The sequence below is a fragment of the Rissa tridactyla genome, chromosome 2 (assembly GCF_028500815.1).
Source record: "Rissa tridactyla isolate bRisTri1 chromosome 2, bRisTri1.patW.cur.20221130, whole genome shotgun sequence".
NCBI classification, from domain to species: Eukaryota; Metazoa; Chordata; class Aves; order Charadriiformes; family Laridae; genus Rissa; species Rissa tridactyla.
The window spans coordinates 132,238,670-132,255,426 of NC_071467.1; the positions used below are offsets into that span (position 1 = coordinate 132,238,670).

The 16,757-nt window shown below is 40.2% G+C and overlaps 1 protein-coding gene across 5 annotated transcripts in view; it reads right to left on the minus strand.

Annotated features, from left to right (window-relative positions):
* Window positions 1-16,250, minus strand: part of PALS2 (protein associated with LIN7 2, MAGUK p55 family member) — a 57,178-nt gene extending 40,928 nt beyond the window's left edge. For 4 of the 5 annotated variants that reach the window (XM_054192495.1, XM_054192496.1, XM_054192497.1 and 1 more), the window contains exon 1: window positions 16,080-16,250. The gene's annotated coding sequence lies outside the window, so the exon portion shown is untranslated. Of the gene's footprint in view, window positions 1-9,312; window positions 9,723-16,079 lie in introns of those variants that run through there. The other variant, XM_054192500.1, reaches the window with a different exon arrangement.
* Between the last annotated feature and the right edge of the window lie 507 nt (window positions 16,251-16,757).

Consider the following 16,757-nt stretch of genomic DNA (forward strand, 5'->3'; position numbering starts at 1 on the left):
CCACATCACTTCTCAGCATAAGTTTTCAGACCCAGACAAGCCAACTTTCACACGGAAGGAATCAACACTTGCTTTTTAATACCAGAGAGACTGGTTTGAATGAGATCTTGCCAGTAGTTCAAAAAAGCCGTCTCTGTATTTAAAAATTTTAAAAATTCCTTTCTCAAACTAATTACCATCCCCCTTGTCCAGAACAATGAACATCAAGGGCTATGAAGGAAAAAAATACAATCAAGCATGCATCACATTGGCTCAACAGAGGGTTAAATTATGGCTGAAAGAGTAGAGAATTAAATAGTTTAATGATAATATTTTTATATAGATTCTAAGTACTTGAAATTCACAATGCAGTTTCGTAAATTTCACATGTGCTCAAAACTGTGATTTTTCCTGTCCTTAATAAATTAATTGTTAGCATATTGAGCAAGTTTAAGCAGAGTACACCAATAAGCCTTGTAATTTCCTGGTCTCATGTGCCTGTTATACTTTTCTTGCTCTGACAACACCTGTAAACCCATACTCTGGGTCCACGTAACTCCTCTTGACCTCTATTATACATACATAACTACAAGAAGGGAAAGAAGCGTAGGAAGCAAGTGGACATACATATATCCAAACTTAAGATGGGACATGTGAACTATGATTCAGAAATAGCAATCTGGATTTTCACTATCAGCAATAAACTGAGTTTTGTACCAATGGATTTTACACCTCTTCAGACTCATGAAGTGTCAGTCTTCTCTGTCCTTACAAGTCATGAGTCCAAATTAAATTAAGCATTACCAAATCCACTGACTGCCTCAAGACAAACAACAGAGTTCAGTTATCCTCATACTATTGCTGTGTATGACAAATGTCAAATGAGAATCTCAAGAAACTTATTTGATCTTAAAGCCAAGAGTAGTCAATGGCCTATATTCAGTAGTATAACACGTGGAAGAAGAGTCCAAACTTAAATACAAACTGAAAAACATTTTCATCCATTCTGAAGACAGTACTGAGTAACAGCAGGAAACTGTAGAACTCTTCCCCTAAAGGATTCTCACCAAAGACTTACATATAAAGCACTGTCTGTCAGTTTTCCCAGTTCTTCCATCACTCGGCACAGTTCTTGTTCTAGACAGATACCTGAACCTAAACAAGTATCTTTTTGTGAGAAAGGAACATTCATACAATGTTCTATGAGAGCATATGTCAGTTCTCTCTTGATTTAAAGTACCAGGAAGACTATCTTAAGTGCAAGACTTAATAAAATAAATAAATCAGTAAAGTAATTCTGACAGTCTTGCTCTTCAGTTATGGGGCTTTCTAAGAACAGGTGGATACATGTTTTTCTGTATAAGATGACTGAGAAGAAGCGCACAGTGCAGCATAAATTTGTTAGTTCAGCAGAGCTGCAAGACTCTACTGTAAATCTGAAGCATGGAAATATCACTACAATTGCATCTGAGACAGTCTTGCTTTCCCTAAAAATTTTTACTTGAGTCTACAGTGCTAACACTGAAGCCAATACAACACACAGTGTTCTACAATTTTTGAGGAAGGGAAATAGATTCTGTAAAAGACACATACTACAATAAGAGCACCCCAAACAAACTTACAAACACAGAACCTCTGAAACCTTGTACAAAGATCCCTCTAATAGAAGAACTAGATGATTTTAATCCTTTGAAGGTTTTTGTTGGATTATATTTTGGGGAGAAGTGGAAAATATATTTTAATGAGTTTAATCACCACTGAGATGCAAAAATTCAAGACGTCAGTGTCAGATTATCTCTCATGGTTTCTTTGCAGTCATCCGTTCTGTACATTTCCACATTACACCAGCCATCATAACATGCATACACACATGCACATACACTCCAACATCATTTTTTAAAATACTTAGCCAAAATTTAAATCCTACCATAGACAGAAAAGCTGGTCATCTCTCCAACAAAGAAAGAACAAGAGTAAAGTTTTGTTTGAGGCCCAAAAGCCCTGAACACCTGTTGAACAGTGAACTATTTGGCAATCTATTGAACAAAAAGGCAAAAAAAAGTCTGGAAAGCAGGCAACACATTATAATAAAGTTAGAAAAACTAGACACAGCAAAAGAAGGAGCTGAGAGGGAAAAAGAAAAACTGTAAGATGGCTTACAGCATCTTCCAGCTGATGGCCCAGGAACTACACCTGGCCTGTCATTTTTGCATACTAAAAGATAGTGCCTTCACCATGCTGGAAGGGATAGTGTTTACACAGGACTGCCACCTGCTCCACCTGTCTCCACGTATATAGCCTGGCACTTCTACCTGAACGATGACATTATGCTTACTACTCCTTCCTTGATGGGAAAGAGAGGGAGATTCACAAAGCTGAGCAGGTTCAACTTGCTACTTACTCATGGTGCTCCTTTTTCAGCCTACTGCCTAAAAGTTCTTTAGACAATATTACAGAGAAGCAGGATTTGCTAAAATATTACTGAAATGATTTAAGTATGCTGCAAGCAGGTAAGTAGTCCCAGTGACTTCAAAGTTAAGGCATCTGTTAAAGTTGTTTTTTGGGAATTAGACCAGAGAAAAAGAGCAAAAAGGAAGGAAGTGACCTACTTGAATGAAAGACTCATTCTGAGGTTTATATGTTCAGATCCCCTCAAAAGAGGCTGACAAGAGGTATTTGCATATATTTCCTTAAGTACAAACTGTGAAATACCACATAGTATAACTCTTGATTAAACCATTTTGTTCAAAAAGATTATTCATACCCATATATACTCAAGATTTTTTCCAGTATCCTTCCATTCACTGCTTGTTTCTGTTCACCCAAGAAAGTACTACTCCCGTTTCCTAAGCATACCCAAATGCTTAAAAAACAGAGACTAAAACTAAAACGGCTTCTTAGCTGCATTAAAAGGATGAGTAGTTTGATTAGAAGTTATCTGTGCTATAGACATTCAGAGATCTAACATGTTTAAATTCTATTTTAAAAGATGGCCAGGATCTAGAGTCCTGATGACTCTTCACTTCTTTTGCCATTCTTCATCTTGTTAACTCAGTCAGACCTGCCAATGAACTCCAAAAACTACATAATAAAAGCTTTAACAGGATTCTAATTTTCGTCACAAATAACTAAGTATAGTAATTCTAGCTAATATTAGCTGAGATTTATGATGCATTCAACATCTTCAGATGCACAAGAGTATTTTTGGGCATCACATGAACAGACAATATTTAATGTACAGCTGGTAAATTTTACTCCTCTTTTTTCTCCTGTTTCTGTACAAGAAGGATACGAGTGCTGCACTTTATCTCAACTTTCTTCCAAAGGAACTATTCCTTCCGCAAGAGAAAAGACAAGTCTAGACAAGTCTCACCTTCAAGACATCAGAAGATCAAACTATAGCTGGTTTTGAGAATGGAAGTTAGATATGCCATTGTCACTTCTCTCAGCAAGAAGTACCAACAGAGGAAGACCTGCCCTCCTGGTGCAATTTGGGATAAGAAAAACTGGTCATTTTTTTCTGAGCTCCACTTACTCGTTTTACCCACCAGCACCAAAATCTCTTATCCCAAGAAGAAAGAGAACCGCAACAAGCCTAGATCAAGTTCTTGGTAACAGAACTGCTTTTACTTTTATACACTTCCCAACTTATATCAAACCTGAGAACTTTTACATTCCACTTATTTCAAACTAGGGGTTTTCCAGTGACTACACTTGTTGTTCAAAGGTAATAAGAAAGTCACCTTGAAAAAATATCTTTTGTAAACACTTTTAGAAAACTATATTGGGACACTGCTTCTTTATCACCTCTTCAACTGACTGATGAAGGGATCAATCACAAGAACCTTGACTTTTACCAACAAGTGTGAAAAGATGAAACACTGAAGGGCAAAGGCGAAAGAGCTCTTTATATCTCTCTGGGTCCTCGTCATCACATTCCCAACAGGTAGCAGAAACTATTTCTATAGCACTATGCCTCTATTCTGTATCGCAGTCGCTTCTTGGATTCTGAGATCTCCTATCAAGCTGATTTCACTGACCAAAATACATCTCCTGTTCACCATTAACACAAGATGGTGTAGAAGTCCTGACTCCATCCTTCTTACTTGCATCAGCGGACTGAACCAAGAAGCTTAAAAGTCTTTGGGTAGTACCATAATTTTGGAAGTGTTTTCCAAGTGATACTGAATATAACAAACTGCTAGCTACCTGTAGAATGACTGAAGTGAGTGAAAGATGAGCCAGTTGCTACAATTTGTTCCCAATTATGAGTATAGATATAGGACAATGTGAAGAGGGACTTCGGGAAGAATGTTTTTTAATCACAGCAATCTAAAACAGATCACTGTTTCCTTATTATCTATGCATTTCCACAGATCAGCTGAAGATCTGTTTCCAAGCACAGAATACCATACTGTGAGTCTGACTTGAAAGAATATTTCTATTGCTAATCTAGAAGTCTTTCCTTCAGCTTCAGATGACCACCTGTTATCAGCACGGACATCTAAGTTCAAAGGGAACTAACCAATCCCAAATTCAAACTATTAAAAGAATGTTTTCTTTTAAAAGATGGGCGTTTAAAAGAACGCCCATCACAATGTATCTTTCTGTGTTTATTAAAACCCCACACTGAGGGCAGAAGAACCTTTAAAGCCACACCAAGATCTTGGCCAAGGCTAGGTCAACCTTACACAGGGTGCCTGTGTAGGAGATGGGATCAGAAGGAACACGTCACACAGCAGCAGTCAGATTTCTGGAGAGCAGGTAACTATGTAAACAGGCATACAGGCTCCAGTGCTTGGAGACTGAACATCTATTTCTGCTGTTCCATCTGGACCCATCATTAGGCAGGGTGGAGCAATGGCCAACCAAAGAACATTCCGTGGATATCCTGGTCAGTCTGACATGCTTACTAAACTACACATGTGGGTAATCATTAATCTGCTCTATTACAAAGCAAGAACTGCTACCAGTTCAATCTTCACAGTAGTCTACAATGATACACGTATCACATCTCAGTTACCAAGCACTCCAGAGAAAATCCATGTCAATTATTTAAAGAAATTAAAGAGTCATTCAGTCCAAGGATGAGTTTCTCATGTTTAATCGAACAGATCTCCAGTGCACAGTAGCAATTTCTATATGAATACTAGTCTATGAAGAATTTGAGACTAGTTTTGAAATGGAAGCATCTTGAATAGTAAAAGCACACAATACAAATTACATAACGCACAAACCTCATTTGGTTCAAAAAGTCTTCAAGATAAACATTAGTTGGATTCTGGGAGATTACCTGTGGAAAATACCATGTATGCTTACTTTTGTTTTATACTTTCCTAGACAGCTTATGGATGCTGGGCTTTTTGTTTACGGACAAGTGTTCTGTTTTTTAAGAGACAGATATACATATGTGTACGTATATATGCAGATGCACTCTTAACGCATATATATAAAATACTATACTTCATTAAAAATGCCTTCTTTTTATTTATGTATACATATATCTATGTATGTATAGTCACGCACACAAACAAATAATATTTTTTATTAAGAGCTGTTAATGGATAACAACCCTGTTCAGTTCAAACAGGTAATATCTCAACACAGAGCAAGATCACATCAAACAGGAGAAAGGTCCTGATGCAAGGTCTTTCTTCAGTGCAATATTAGGGAGCAGGAATCTTTCCTACAGGTAGCCATACCCACAGATGCTTACCTGTGCCTGTTATTTTAGATGTGTTTATACTGGCTCCCTAGTGACTTGTAGAAAAGCAGAGAAAGATAAAAGGTGGCAAATATGTCATTTTTGTTGTCAACAAGGGGAAAGACTTTCTGGAGATCTTCAGTCTTATGCCTTTAGCATTATCAGTTGTTCTGCTGTCTTAGTTTTCAATCCCCTCTGCAAAGCAATTAGATCTTTTTGGAAGTTGTTAATGTGCAGGCCCAGGGCAATTACATAAGATGTTATTTTAGTCGTGAACAACACATTAAATTTTGGATTCTGCCACTGTTGCAGATTAGCACAATGAAATTCTTCACCAGTTTGTGGCTAATGATGTCTAGGCACTTGGGGACCATGATATGCTTCTTTATCCCTTTCTGAAAGCTGAATTTAAGGCTATCCAGACACTAAATTTTCTGGACGCAGCTCCTCATGAAGAGGCATCCATGCCTTCTGTCTTGACAATCTGCTCAGAGATAGTGTTAATAGGAGCTCCTGATAGATTCTGAATGGTTTCAGAAGTTGCACTGCATGTTGGAAAAAGGATATGGAATAAGATGGACCTTTGGCCTGACACAATCATAGTTCTTACTGTTTGAAAATACCATATTAAAGAGTACACAAATACTTTCAGGTTTTTAATGGACTCAAGCGTTATGTAGCTAGGCTGCAGGACTTCACTGACAATGAAAGTAACAAGTTTTACCCATTAACGTATGTAACGCTCCTGCACTGTCATACCAGATGACAACTACAGAATTAAAATTAATTGCCTCTACACATATCCTGGCTAGTCTTGTATTCAACACAAACAGGAAGTCATGTCCTGAGACCTCAAAACACCAAAGATTTCCTTCTGCCTATTTCAAAACAGCATTATATTCTCAAACAATGAGGTTCACTTACAAACTCATCTCTGCAGATTTCTTTGATCTAATGCTTAAGTGCATAGCTACTTCTTACAGTATGTAAATTCCAAATAGGAACAGACCATTATATAAAAGCATTTGCATTTTGGAATTGTGTCCCACCATGGTTCAGAGAATTGCCCTTCCTGCTGAAGTTCATGAAGAAAAGTGGGAAAAACATTTTCTTCACTGTAGTATTTCCCAAGACTAACTCTGCTCCTCTGTTTATATCACACTGACTGGCTTTTTGTCCCAAGATTTTGCAATAGAGGTAAAATGTACTAACTTGTTTTATTCATGCAGCTTACCGCCAAACTGCTTGAAAGGTTTGCAAACCCAGAACTCTGGAAATACAGATTTAACAAAAACACTGCTCTAGCTAGACTTACTTAAATGTCACAACTGAAAGATTTAGTGTGCTTACTCTCTGCTTATTAAGTAAATATTTCCAGTATTTACAAATTAAGAAACTTTGCAACTGAGACTAAGTGGATACAACGTAAGCTCCAGGAGTAGAGCAGATATCTACCTGGAGAAAATAAAGTTACGGGTAAAAAAAAGTTAATGTCAACCTTTAAAATGCAAGTATTCTTAGCTATCCCAGTCTAGTAATAAGGAAGAACAGTAAGCATTAAAAGTGATCTGAATTTTGAAGTAATTACAGAAAAATAAAACTCAATGTATTAACTCTCCCTGGAGGAAAAAACAGAGTAATCTAATTCAAACTAGTCTATGGCTGTCCAGAGAGATTACCTCTGGAAGTACTGTAATTTTATTTGTAAAGTAAAATCACTTTTGCCTGGGGTGTGGAGGCCCAAGGGATTTTTTTAATTTTTTTTTTTTCATTTGGAATGTGTAAAAGCTTCATAATGGCATGAATACTGAGGAAATAATTTTGTGTACAAAAGTACACATTCTGTGTAACCGTCTTTTTTGGTGATGCTAAACAGATACGTGTAACCAGTAAGAATACCAGATGTCGAGCATGAATGGTCATATAGTTCCACTTTTCCATATAGCGTCCATACATTCTAAGCTAAGCAGCAGAGTGTTTTTGAACTTCTTGCAAAAGCACCTCCTGACAAATTTGTGTTTAGACTAATCCTTATAATTCTAACGAAAAAATTCCTACTGGTTTTACTGAAAGTTTCTCTGTATAGGTTTTTGCCAGTACCTTACAAATGAGAGTCCTTTAAAAAAAAATAAAACACTATATACTTATGAGCTCTAACTTACTTAGTAGTCCACATAAACTGTTTTAATTCAACATCTCCAGTTAATATCAACTGGACCATTCTGACAGTCTCACTGATACAAAACTGTCTCAAAATAGTTTTGGTGGCTTTATGGAAAAAAACAAGATGTGTGGTCAAACAAGGCCTAACCTTAAATCTTATCTAAAATAAAGGACTTCACTAGGAGCCAGAAGCTCAAGTCTTGAACAGCTAAAAAGAAATAAAGTGAAACAATACCAGAAGCTTGGAATCAGGTATGAAGCATTCACTTCTCTTGGAAATTTCACATTACTTACGACAATATATCTTGAGACCTTCCACCTTATTAGGAATCCAGCTGCTGAACAGTTCGCCTTTCTCTTTCCCATTTCCTGTTCATTAGTACCAATGGAAGTACTTCCTTACGAAGACTCCTGTTTAACAGTTTTACTGTTCCTGCTTACAGCTGTCCTGAACTGTAAAAGCATGGAATCTGACCTAAGACTGAGAACTGTATGGTAAACTTGGTAAGAACTACACGTTTCATTCTGCTGCTGTTTAGTCTGTGCTGTTTGTAGAGCTATTTGACAAGATTTTACACTTAAATGTGTACACTTCAATTCATAGCTAATAAATTCCATTCAGCAGTAAACTTTCATGCTTCCAGGCGACAGCACAAAAAGCCCCAGCAAACAGACTGCAGTGACTTCCCCAAGCAATAGACTACTGGATGGGAGATTTGCTTTTTGATCCAATTACTAGACCAAGATTTCTAGATGTATCAAGTTTTGGGTACAGTGGATTATTTTTTTAAGTGTATTTGGCTACTTACTTGTTGAGTAGCACTGGTTTGTTTATCACTGTATGCAGCTAAGCAAGCAGGCACCCATACAAAAATAGTGGGCTCCTGTCACTCATGCAGAGCAGTAACTCCGACTTCCCCGAGCACTTCCCCCACTTCGATGTCACAGTATCACCACGAGAGGGAGTGTTCGAGCTACGTTTCTTTTGAGAAACAGGAGGGGCTCTGCTTCACACTTTCGTACTTGACACTCGGAACTTGAAAATAATAAAATAAAAAACACTTTTCTACACCTTTGAACAACACACAAAACTTCTTACTCTTCTCGCCAGTGTACACATTCAGTTACTCTCCTATCCCAATAGCAAAATTTCTAACTATGTCTTGATACCTAAAACCTGCATCTTGGGAGCCAGGGGGGACGGGGCGACACACAGACAGACAGATGGATTTTTTTCATACCTAATTATGTTTCAAACTTAAGAGACAATTCAATCGCCAACTCTTCAGTGCTCTCCTATGCCTTTCCTAACATTTCTTTTCGTGTATTTATTGCTTATCCTCCAAACTGCCCAAACGTTTCTCCCTTCTAGCAACGGGAACATGAAACTGACCTGATCCCTGCAGGCAGCAGCAGAAGGATGAGGGTTCTCAACCATCAACCAGAGCAACTCAAGCAGTCATTACCTGTATGTGACCAGCCAATGTTCCAGAGTAGTGCTTAAAACCCAGTAACGCTGGTTACCAGTTTGTCTTGCTTTCCAAAGAACAGTGACTCAAATGTAGTGTGTCCGTTTTATCACTCTTGATCCAAGACACCTATGAGATTATCACAGAGACAACGATGGACAACTCTCACACCACAGGTTCATGCCAAGGTTAAATTTTATCTATGCAGCAAGTGGGCCACCCTGGAGAAAGCTGCAAAAGAATGTAACAAAAATCATAGAGCCAGCCCAAATATCACTAGTGTTTCACCTCATAAATAAGCTTCACTCAAACACTGCTTTAATTATCACACACAGCAATGTAAACAAAGAGTTTGTCCTCAGCGGGAAGATCACATATGACAAATGCCAATTACATCAAACAACATGCTTCTGGAAGTTGCTCAAATACTACATAGATTAAATTTATAGAAAAGACCTTCACTGATCAGAAATGACCAAATTAAACACTGCCCATCCCATTTTGCTACCACTTACCAAATCTAGTGTAAGCAGCAAAACTGTACCGGTAGATCTGGCAAAAGTGGCTGAATATCTGCATGATTTGCATTCAGATGACTACCTTACAGTCAAACGCTCCATAAACATTAAATTTCACTTAACAATTTCCCCCGGCCCGCATGTTCTTCACCAATAAATGCATGAACTGAACTTTCAATTGTTAATTACACCTCCTTCTCCTGCACTTCTAGTGACCCCAAAAATGCAAGTGAAGCTGTAAGAAGCAGTATAACTACAGTAAACTTAGTATCATTCAAGCAATTTCCGTCCAGCATCACTGTGCTTTGCTACAGCACAATAGTTCACAATACAGTAAGCCAGAATTGCTTGGAAAGGCAAAATCAACTTTTCGCTCATTTCATTCACTAGACTGCAGTTTGCCTTCCCAGTTTCAGAACTTCTGCTGTATAAGCAGTTTCATCTTGCCAAAAAGACTTCTGTAAACTTCAACAGTGGATCAGGAAAGGCATGGGGTGGAATTTTAATAAGATATGCAAAGGCTGACTTACCAATTGGCCCACTGACTTGTTAAAAAAGTAAACCAATGTCACATAAAAAGTTGTTGACATGTTTTACATACAAAACCTCTCACGATAGCTGCATACATATCTCTGAACGTAACATTGATAACTAATGAACGAACATGGAATCAAATATTTTTTAAAAAAAACTTATCAAGGAATGCAGTAACACAATCAGAATGGCTGTTATATTTTTCTTTCATTCCCTTACAGATTTACTTGAGTGCTCCCCTACATTGCATTAGCCTTAAGAAAAAAGCTTTAGCCTGTCTTTTTACCCTCAGTCTATTTACCTTCAATCTACTTTCCTCCATCCTGTGTTTACATATATAAAAAGGTATCACTTTAACTTTTCATTAATGCACATTTGACCAGTGGATGAAGATAAGGCTTTTATTAGAAAACTAAAAACAAACTATTTGAGTAGCCACTCTTACTGCAGAAATAATATTTGAATGCCAACACTACCTCAGCAAAAGAGGCTTAAATGAACTATCTTAAAATAAAAATTTAAATCACTTTTCTTATCTCGTAATTTTCATTATTTCAACTGTATCTTGACAAAATGTTCAGAATCGAAAAGTAAAGGCTTAAGTGTATTTGAAATTAACAGTTGTGTCTCCACCTACTGGAAAAGTGAATTTAACTGAAACAGTAATTTGATCCTTTGAGATTTGGGTAAGCAAAAGCTGTAAGAGCAATGTTTTTGTGTGAGATGCCGAGAATTGGTTTCCTCCTCCCTCAAAAATAAAGTTTGCAGAAACCACTGACATCCCCCGCAGTCAGCAGGGATTTCACAAGGTTCTTACTCTCAAACAGTTACTTGTTAGAATCCAAAACTAGTCAATACTCTTAAAATAACATATCCAAGTAATTTCTTACGTAACGTGTTGCCAGTAAATCTGAAGTGTTATCTAATTTCATTATCTTTCCACCATGCTTTCATGAGACCTGGACACTAACATTAAAACAAGTGCTTTAAATAACTAACGTGTAAAACTCACAGAATGGTTACTAATATGAAGCATTCTCAATATGCAACACCTTTTTTTTTAAGCCAAAGAGACCTTGAAAATAATTAAACAAGAGAGAAAAGTAGAGTTTCAAATTTTCATTTTTATTACTTAATACAGGTTGTGAAATCACTTACCATCATTTTAAAGACTCTAATTAACCCAAAATAGGAATGTAAATGTTTTTATACGAAAAAAACACTTGTAACCTCTATTTTTCTCTTTTTTGTCTCCATTATTCTTGTAAGAATGACATCAGCTATAACTAAATAATTCAGGCTTGCTTTATTCTTGAAAAAAGCAATTTTTAAGCCACAGGATAGCACACTAACATAACAATTCTTTGTTTATCCCACTGCAAAAGACAACAGTTTTGCTGTAGTATAATCTGAGATCCAACTGCAGATGGCTTTAATGACCATGGAATCGGGTAACACCTTAACTTAAAAATGATCTTAACTCCTTCCCCCAAAACCTGAACCGTTATTCTGACATTTTGTTGAACTTATATTAGAAAGACTTTAGTCACAACCATACTGCGCTATCCAATAACACCTACTAGTCCAGCTATTTGGCACTGCCTAACACATGCTTAAATAAAATCTTAGATCAGTTTTAAGCTCTGAAACATCATCAACTATTTATCCTGTGATAAAAAGTCAAATTGACACCTCCCTGTCAATGAAAACAAAACATCACATTCCTCTAATAGTATCTGTGACCAGCACATCTGTATTTCAGCCTGCCTCTCACCTGTCAGCCTGAACTAAACTCACTTTTCCCCACAACTCTTTGTGAGCTTCTTCTATTGTGGTGGACATGGACAGTAAAACCACTTTCCCTCTCTCAGACTTGCTCTTAACCCTGCCATCATATTCTGCTTCACATTTCCATACAAATAATTCCAATAGTGTCTGTACCACTCCAGTTGCAGGATGCTTTTAAAAAGTCCATTTTTTACCATATGTGCAAGGCCATACCCATTCTAGTTTGCCTCAGCACTGAATTTACATAACATAGACTGTGCACTTCCTACTGGTAGGGTAACTTGCTTGGCTTGTTAAGAAGAGTTAAGTGGAGTTTCTCCCTACACCTCAGCTCCTCAATTGGCTCTCTTTTCCTCAAAAGAACAAACACGAACATCTCATTTAAGGCCAGCTCAAACAAACAAAACAGAAAAAAAAAAAAAGAGTGGGAGAAAAAGAATAAGCAGGAAAAACCAAGTTCAGGTATATGCAGTGTTGAGAAACATCTGTCCATCCTGTGGTACCCTTTCCTCATCTAGTAGCGTAACCACTACCTCAGTCAGTTCCCTCAAACCTGGATGAGTCAATTTTTATCCATTTTTACCTTAAACACAGATCAGAACAGGGCATTTTATTTAAACTTGTGTGACTTTTTTAATCCTTTCAAATCTTACAACAGGATAATTCATTCCACATCTGGATGGCGACTGCAACACCTGAAGTACTACCACAAACACTATCACAATCACAAGTGCATACCTGATCCTTAAGTAAAAAGAAATTCCTCACCCTTTTCTACAGCATAAGAAAAGATTCACTGATCTACAGATCAGCCTCTCCCGCACAGAGGAGCAAGAGACTGGGACAGTCTCATCAAGTCAGAACTTTAAATCACTTATAACTATAGCAGAAAGCATTGTTTTAAAACAGGACACTAAACTTTTTCTAAAACTGCATTCAAACTGTAAGTAATTTCTACAAATAAATACATTTGGAAAAACAGATGATTCAGGGACTGAGTCACTGTACAAAGAGACTCATGCTAAAGACTATATTACCATAATGACAGGCAAAAGAAAGTTTTATCCAGATCACTGACCTTTGTTTCTGCACGTAGAAATACCCAACACACGGACCTAATAGCAAGCTGGAGCTTGATTCTGACTAAGAATCCGAGTGTTTGAGGACAATGCTCCGATCACATCCTTAATAGCTCAAAATAAAGCCTGCCAAATTATTTGCTACATTATCGGTTCTCCTGCTTTTACTGTGGTTAAACGTCAACCAAAAATGCCAAAAGTAGTAAGTTACATTGCCTGGATTTTGGTTTCTTTCTACCTCCCTGAGGTTTGCATACACAGTAATTCAGAAAAAAAGACCAGATTAAATTTTTATGCTTTAAATAAGAAGCGTCCTAAAAATTAGGGTTCTTGCAGACATGCATCCTCTCTATTAGCCTTCATTAAGGCTCCTTCATATTAGCCAGACGTGTTTTCACTACTTCCTTTCTTATTTAAAAAAAAAAAAAACCAAACATATGTGATTAAGCCATGATTTAAGTTAATAGCTTCCATTATTTGTTTAAAGAAAAAAAAAAGCAACAAGAGGTAGTTCAAGAAAGGCCCAATTGCACATATGTTGCAACAGCTTTTCAATCATTTTAGAGACTTCTTGTGTGTAGTTAGCCCACTAATATAGCGGCAGAACAGACACCATTCCACATAGCCCATACAGTACATTTGTCAATAATTTCCATATTAAGTAGTTCTTGACAAGACAGGCTGAAACAGCAGTGATCCATAGGATCTGAAACAAATGCAAGCACACAGAATTCAAAGAAGCTGAATATACACACTTTTAGTTAGATGCTGAAGGTTCCATAAAAAAATAAAAAAACAAAAAAACACCACCACCCCCAAAACCCAACAACAAAGAGAGTAATTAAAACGCACCTAGAAAAGATGAAGAAATAAAAAACTAACAATGGTACCAGCATTATGACACCATGTCTCAGTCCTGCAGATTTTTCACAGCAATATGGGTCTCAGGTAATCTATATAGTGCATTACTTCAAAAACAAAATAAGGAGAGCAAGATCATAAATTCCAAACATTTCAAGGGAGGGAAGAGGAAATCATAGATTTCTCTGAAGAGTCGTTTAAAAATCATATTAAAATGAGCTCAAACTAGGCTAGACAATTATCAGCACTTTATTTAAATGAGAATTTTCTCTATGGCATTTTCAAGAAGGATTTTGTGACAGATGTTGCATGGTCCAGTCACATGTCGAAGTATTAAAAGCCAACCACCTCAGCAGAAATAAGAGGAAACATTATGATGCTAGCGTCAACTCAACCAGTTTAAGAGACACTATCTGTTCAGAAGCAGCATGCTAAAATTTGTTCAAAGCCTCCTCTAGTCCGACATCTATTTATAGCTGCCCAGCCTCTCTACAATTTCTCACAGCCCCTCCTCCTCTCAAAGCCAAGTCAGGGAAGTTTAATGGATATAATCCTGGGCCTTGTGCCGCAAGATTGTCAGAAGATCTGCAGCTCTCCTCCAGTGTGCCATAAGATCAAGAGAGAATGGTCTAACCAACACAAGAGTCAAACACATGGGATAAATCTTATCTCTCCTCTTTAGGAACAAACTGGTTTTTCCTCTGCCAGTGTGTTGACGGTAATGAACCACATAAGCAACAGAGCCTCAGCAAAAGATACCTGCCTCCTTCCTCATCACAGAGCAAGAGCGTAAGCCAACTGCCTTGGATAGCTTCTGTCTTGGCTTTCAACTCAGCTTTGACCCCTGGACAGCAGCAATGTCATCCCTGCACCTTCCCACTTTATAATATAATGTTACTACTGTACATTGTACCTTCCCAAAATAAACTAGGAGGCTGTTGGCTTTTCTTTTCAGTGCAGTTTCTGGTTAACATGCAATATCCACCACCCAGCCATGCATGTGCATGTCTTTATAAAGCACTGATCCAGACAGGCTCCCTTTCACCAGCATCTCCACCAACAGCCATAGCATCGCAGAAAGGGTGCATACGTTCTCCTGCATACGGAGCAGAACGCCACGGGCTGAACTCTGCCACAAGCTTTCCACATCCTTGGTAGCCTCTCCTACCACCTACATCCACTTGCCTGTAGTACTAGTACAGACACTAAGGAGATGACAGCACTACTGGAAAACTCCTGCCCACCCGATTACAACCACATTTTCTCCTCTTTCCCCAGTCAGAGGCAGACGGAAGGGGAGGGATGACTTCCTCGGGAGGAAAATAAGCAGGGAAAAGCCGGGGCAGAGATCAAGAGAGAAGGAATCACCCCAAAGGGAGAGCAGATAATCCCTGGGAGGCGAGGCTGCGGAGGGGCATAACTGGGGAAGGAGAGACAGGGACAGGGAACCGGGGGGATAATCCGGCAGAGAAGGGGGGAGATAATCCCCTCGGAGGAGGGGGGAGGCGGAGGATCCCGGCGAGGGAGGGGCGGGAAATCTGATAATCTCCAGGAGGAGAGAAAATACCGGGAAGGGGGTGGGGGAAGGAGGGTGGGCGGGTAGATAATCCGGAGCGGCAGATGAAGAGCAAGTCTCCCGGGGACGTATCCGGAGGCGGGAGGAGGAGGGTTAATCCTCGCTCTGGGGGCAAAAAAAAAATCCCTCTTCCCCGACTCCGGCGCTGCCATGTTCGCTCCCCTGCAGGCCCGCCCGGCACCGGTACCTGCGGGCGGCTCGTCCCCCCTCACGCCACACGCACACGGGGCGTCTCAGCTCCCGCCGCCCGGCCCCGGGGCAAGGGGCTCGGCCGGCATCGCTGGAGGACCCCGCCTCCCACCACCATTTCCCCCGCCGGCTTGAAGGGAGGCAGAAGCAAGCGGACGAACCCTCCCTGCCCCCCACCCCCCGTGCACACGCGACCTCCTCGCCGGTGCCGCAACTCACCGGCTGGCACCGGCTCCCGCTCCCCGTCCCCTCCTCAGCGGGCGCCGCTCAGCCCCATCTACGAACTCGTGCGCGCGAGCTGGCGGAGGCAGAGCGCGAGCCAGAGATGCCGCCGCTGCTTCCCCCGCCGGCTCCACCGCTGCCGCTCCTGCCGCTCTGCGCCCGCCTCGGACGCGCGCCGCCGGCGTGGCTGTAGCACGCGCTCCCGCCCCCTGCCTCCCCCCCTCCGCCCCACCAGCGCGCGCGCGCGCGAGCGAGGGCGGGCGGGCGGCCTCCGCCGCGGTGGCGCGCGAGCACCTCCCCCGCCTCCCGGAGCAAACGGCTGGGCGCCTGAGGGGGCGCGCGCCTCCGCCGCCTGTCCCCCTGTATGGCAGCCCGGCGGGACCCGCCCCCGCGGTGTGTGAGGGGGCTGAGTGTGAGAGGGAGCTGTGAGTGTGAGAGGGGCTGAGTGTGAGGGAGAGTTTGAGGGAGGCCATGCATGTGAGGGAAGCTGTGAGTGTGAGGGAGGCTGAGTGTGAGGGAGGTTGTGAGTGCAAGAGAGGCTGAATGTGAGGGAGGCCATGCGTGTGGGAGAGGCTGAGTGTGAGGGCAGCTGTAAGTGGGACACAGGCTGAGTGTGGGAGGCTGTGAGTGTGAAAGAGGCTGAGCTTGTGAGGGAGGCTGAGTGTGAGAGGCTGA